The sequence below is a fragment of the Mus caroli genome, unplaced genomic scaffold, assembly GCF_978045245.1.
Source record: "Mus caroli unplaced genomic scaffold, Mus_caroli_1 scaffold_2, whole genome shotgun sequence".
NCBI lineage: Eukaryota > Metazoa > Chordata > Mammalia > Rodentia > Muridae > Mus > Mus caroli.
In genome coordinates, this window is record NW_028227257.1 from 85,643,789 (window position 1) to 85,649,788 (window position 6,000).

A 6,000-nucleotide genomic window follows, 5' to 3' on the forward strand; every position below is an offset into this window, starting at 1 on the left:
TGCTCTTTAGCCCCTTAGCTAATTAGGTCTTTCTCACCTTGATGCATTTACTGTATTCACTTATTTATAGGTGAGCTAGAGGCAATACAGAGAAACTGGAACACAGGCAGAGAAAAGGGACCAGTATCATGGTCAGCCTGAGATGGTGACAGAAACTGAAATGGGATCTGATAACATGGGGTCACACCCTGTGCACAAACCCTGCTTCAGCTAAGCACATCCTTATGCTGTGCATGCTCTATTTTCCAGAGTGGGAAGTAATGGTCTTCAACTGAGTGATGACTGTGGTCAGTTGATTATAACTCAACTGTGACAAGAGTGATGTGACAGTATTGCTGAGACTGTATGCAAATGCAGCCAAAAAATCAATTAGCAATGACTGCTATAGCAGCCACTAGAGAGATGGGGCAGCACTTAGCCTAGGCATTGGCCTTTTCAGTTCCTTCAGCTACCTTCTCCAACTAGTAGAAATCCTGTTTTGGACCTTGAGCCCGCCTTCACCTCAGCCTCACAGTGACCTTTCCAGAAACACTGGAGTAAATCCTTCTGGAAAGTAGCCAGGCCAAAATGAGACCATAAAGCCACCTGAACAAGCAGCGAGACTGTGGAGGAATATTAAAGGCTGTGACTCCCCTTCAGTGCCCTTCAGATGAATCAGGAGAAGCATGTCTGAGCTAGTGCCACATAACATGTAAATTGTCTCTCTGCGGACAGTAGGGTCTGAATTCTAATAAGTTTTACCCATCCCTATGAGCATATTCAGAAGTGGGCGTGAGAAGATGGCTCAGTGAGTGAAGTGCTTGCTGCATAGGTATGAGTGCCTGAGTAGGCTGCTCATCACCCAAGCAAAATGGTGGGAAGGGCAGCCTGTGCCTTAGATCTCCCACACTGGGGAAGCAGAAACAAGAGGATCTCCAGAGCCTGCTGGCCAGACAGGCTACCCAAAAAGACAAGTTCCAGGTTCAGTGTATTTTTGAAACCTGGTCTCAAAACTAGGGTGGATAATGATAAAATAAGACACAGAATCAGCCCCTGGCCTTCACTAATGGGTTACATGCCTGCATGCACAGGTTCACACACATGAACATATGTGCATACATGCATACGATGTCCATGTACGCAAATGCAAAAATAAAGGAAACTTTGTTTGTTTTTTGTTTGTTTTGCTTCTTTAAGACAATGTTTCTCTGTTTATCCTTGGCTGTCATGGAATTCACCCTGTAGAACAGGCTGGCCTCAAACTCAGAGATCTGCCTGCTTCTGCCTCTGAATGCTGGGACTAAAGTTGTGTGCCACCACTGCCCAGATAGAAAACCTTTAAATAAACAGAAAAGTTACATTTTCATCATCTATAACATTGCTAAACCTCTCTTCTCTTGGGTCCTTTCTTCCTGTTTTTTTTTTTTTTCTTTTTTGTATAGGCATCCACAAAGTCCCAGTGAATTGATCTTGATAAGGGATTGGATAAAAACCCCACAGGAAGCTTTTATACTCTATTAGAATTATGAATGAGGCAGAAAACAAGGGTTAATGTCCCAGTGTTATGAGAAAAGGTCTTAGAGGAATTATTTATTTGTATTAGAAAGTGGAATCCAGGGAGATTAATATCTTCATAGGTCCAGTTGTTTGGGGGAATTGAAGAGTGTGTGTGTGTGTGTGTGTGTGTGTGTGTGTGTGTGTGTAAAGAAGATAAGAATATATAGAACAATCCTGATCCTATAACCTACAAATAACCCATAGACATTCAGTCCATAACACTTATGGATAGATTGATAGTCATAGAACCACATAGTACACACACACACACACACACACACACACACAAAATAAATAAAAAAAAAAATACTGTGTAGGTAAATGGAGAAAGAGAGACAGAGAGACAAAGACAGAGAGGGAGAAACAGAAAGACTTCTATTTTACCCTAGATTCCAATATGACAAGAACCCAAAATTACTGAAAGGCAACAAATATCAACACACATTTTAACTTCCAAAATTCTGCCCTGTGAGGAAAAACAGAATCCAAAAGTTTATATATGTATGTATTTTCAATGTATTGAAATCACTTTTAGTGTAAGGAAGAACACTGTGTAGCCATGAGATGCTCTTTGCCTGAGGGAAACAGTGGACAATGTCATTGAACTACATACAGAATGTCTATCACACTGTCAGTAGCCACGAAAGCTGCACTGGGAGCTCATGCTGGTGAGTGCATCTGTAACTAGGTGGCCCCACATCACTGGCTCTCTTCTACATGATTATCACACATGCCACACATTATGTGCATCGTGCATTCCAGGTGAATCAATTCTAATCTTCTTGGTTCCACTCCTTTAGAACCACACACTGATTAACTTCTCTTGGTCATTCCACGTGGGTGGTGAAAGGAATGCACAAAAATGAAACTAGATAAGTCCAGGCAAGCCCTACAAGGCCTCCCTTCCTTTCATGCTCCAGCCATATCGGGTTTAGGAAGAGAGAAGGGTGCACTAATATTTAGGTAAAGCTCTTAAGTTTTTCCTCCATAAAGCTTGCTTCAATCACATGTTCCTCAGGCCCTTTCTTTACTCAGTACTTGCTCATCTTTGAATGACATGGGAAAGTGGGGAGCTATGACTTCAGCTCCCACACATTATGTTCAATCTACAACCTACAATTTACATACAGCACAAAGAAGCTATGAATGTGGTCCAACCCAAAACTGTAAACTTACTTACAACATTAAGAAATTTTTTTTTGTAGCTCAATTACGTGATTCCCAAGAGACAAAATTTGTAGATGTCAATGGCTCATCACAGTGTCAAGAGACTAGACACACCTACCAGAGGTTGGTTTGGAGAAAAGACTTGTTGGCTACCCTTTCCCTTGGTTGGTTACCCTTGAGTATTTCTGCAAGTTAATTCAGTATGTAGACAACTTCCTTGAAAGGAGAGTACACTGTCAGGCTGTCAAATAGAATCAATTAACCAATGAAGTTATAATCATTCACAGAGGTTACCTAATTAGGGCTAAGAAATGAAGTCCAGAGCAGTTCCTTGGCATTGACCCTGATACAATTCCAAGAATAATAAAGTCTTAGAAATCAAACATAAGGCTAACTACTTAAGTCATGTGAACATTTACCCAATTAAGAGCATGTTGGATACACAGCTGTCATCAACTCTGAAAAACCTGTTTGAAATGACAAATCAGGGAGGGAGAAAGGAAGTCTGTGTAAAGTTGCTTCTGAGGTGATCACTAGGCAGTGGACTCACTACAACACACAACATGTCCCCATAGGCAGAAAGAAGCCTTTCAGAAATTTCCAGAAGTGGACTGCAGAATAAAGGAAATGTGTTTGTATTTGGTCCCATGAATGAATTTTATCACTTTTTAACTCTGCCAATATCTTACAATTGTTTCTTCATATTTTGAGCTTTAAAATATTAATATTTGGTTGCATGAATAATGCTTTTCATGTCTTCAACTGATCAAAAGTGTTTTGGAATTAAGTCTTTCAAGTCTTTACTTTCTGCATATTGAATAAGATGACTCATAGAAATACTGATTCTATTAAACTTGACATGAAATTAATAAAGATCTTAAGATTGAATTGTACAAATTTGGGTGGCAATTGAAAACTGACATGATAAGAAAGTCGTGGGTTTATCCTGGAAATGGCCATGGCCAATAGACGTGAAGGCAGCAACATTTTGAATGATTATGTAAATGCTTAATATTTCTTTAGTTTACTTTTTTATTATTCACTTTACATCTCTATCACAGCCTTCCTCACTCCTTTATTCCAGTCCCACCCTTATAAATCCCTCCCTTCATTACTCCTCCCCTTCTTCTCAGGGAAGGGGAGCATCTCTTGGATACTACCCCACTCTGGAGTATCTCCTTCCAGCAGAACAAGGCACATCCTCTTCCACTGAGGCCCAACCAGGCAGTCCAGGTAAGGGTAAGGTGATCCAATAGCAAGGGACAAAGAACTCAGACAGTCCCTGCTCACTTATTAGGGGAAGCACGTGAAAACCAAGATGCAAATTTGCTATTGATGTATAGGGGTTCTAGGTCTTACTCCTGCATGCCCCCTGTTTGGTGGCCCAGGCTCTGTGGTCCCCCACAGTCCTGGGTGAGTTGACTTTGTGGGTCTACTTGTGGTGTTTTTGACTCCTTTGACTTTCAGTCATTGGTTGACTGTTTCCTCAGTCTCTGCTCCATTTTCATTCCTTTACACCTTCCAGGTAAGACAAATTTTAGGTTGAAGGTTCTGTGGGTTGTCAGAAGCCATCTAGGAAAGGCTAAAGGCATGTGAGTGAGTTGTCTGGAGATAGCCCACTATGTTACATGGCCTGTGATGGGTGAGATCTGAGGCAAAGTCCCAAAAGACTTTAACCCAGGATTGATTTTTGCTGCTGATATGCCTTTTCCTGTCACCATTCCATTCCTAATGATTCCTGGTCATTAATACACCCTATTTGGCAGATTTTCTACACATTAATATATAAGTGGGTTTTGGCCAAAGAATAACTAAGAGTTAAGAAAGGTAAATATTGCTGGGCAGTGGTGGCACACACCTTTAATCCAGCACTTGGGAGACAGATGCAGGTGGATTTCTGAGTTCGAGGCCAGCCTGGTCTACAGAGTGAGTTCCAGGACAGCCAGGGATATATAGAGAAACCCTGTCTTGAGAAACAAAAAAGCAAAAAACAAGAAGGTAAATATTACCAAAAGTAACCAACTTTTGCTCTCACAAAACAAAGTTTTGCTCTTGAAAACTACTGACACCATCCATGCTACCTTCCTCAGAATCTGGTGCTGTGACTGGACCACAGCAGTGTGTGGATTGATGTCCTTCTCCCTCCTCTAGAAGTTCTGCTTGGCTACAGGAATTATTCACTTCAGTCTCTATGTTCCACTCTGGTAGGAATCTCAGCTAGGGTCTCCTCATATCCTCTCCTGTCCCAGGCCTACACAGCTAGTCACTAAAGATGCTCATTTTCTGCTGAATTCCGTTCTCACTCCCAGCCCCCTCCCACTCCCTCTCTCCCCACACATGATCACCATCCCCTTTCTCTTCCTCACCTCAACCCCTCTCCCATCCATTTCTCTCCCTATCCATTTCTAATGATTACTTAGTTTTCTCTTTGGAGTGAGATTTGCACATCCTCCCTTTAGACGTCCTCATTACCCAGGTATTTTGGGTATATGGATTATGGGATGGTTATCCTACACTTTACGGCTATGCCCACCTATAAGTTCATGCTATACTTGTCTTTCTGGATCTCGGTTGCCTCATTAAGAATGGTATTGCCAAGTTGCCTGCAAAATTCATGATATCTTTGTTTTTAAAAGCTGAATAATATTCCATTTTGTAGATGCATCACATTTTCTTTATCCAGTCTTCAGTTCAAGGACATCTAGCTTGTTTCCAGTTATGATTATTATGAGTAAAGCTGCTGTGAACATAGTTGAACAAGTGTCCCTGTGGGATAGTGGGGCATCTTTTGGGTATATGCCCAGTAGTGGTATAGCTGGACGTTGAGGTAGGACTATTCTGTTTTCTGAGAAACTGCCAAATTTTCAAAGTGGTTATACAAGTTTGGACTCCCACAAGCAATGGAGGAGTGCTCCCTTGCTCTACGTCCTCACCAGCATGTACTGTTTCTTGAGTCTTTTGACCTTAGACATTCTGATGGGTGTAAGATGGCATCTCAGGGTTGTTTTGATTTGCATTTCCCAGATCACTAAGGATGATAAATATGTCTTTAGGTGCTTCTCAGCCATTGGAGATTCCTCTGTTGTGAATTCTATGTTTAACTCTGTACCCCATTTTTAATTGGGTTATTTGGATTGTTGATGTCTAATTTCCTGAGTTATTTTTAAATTTTGGATATTAGCTCTCTGTCAGATGTAAATGTTTATTATTAAAATTCACTTCCTACTCTCATTCAACCATTCCACCAAACTGTGAAAACCTTTCAGGGTTTTAAGTGAACTTTGAGAAATTGGTGTT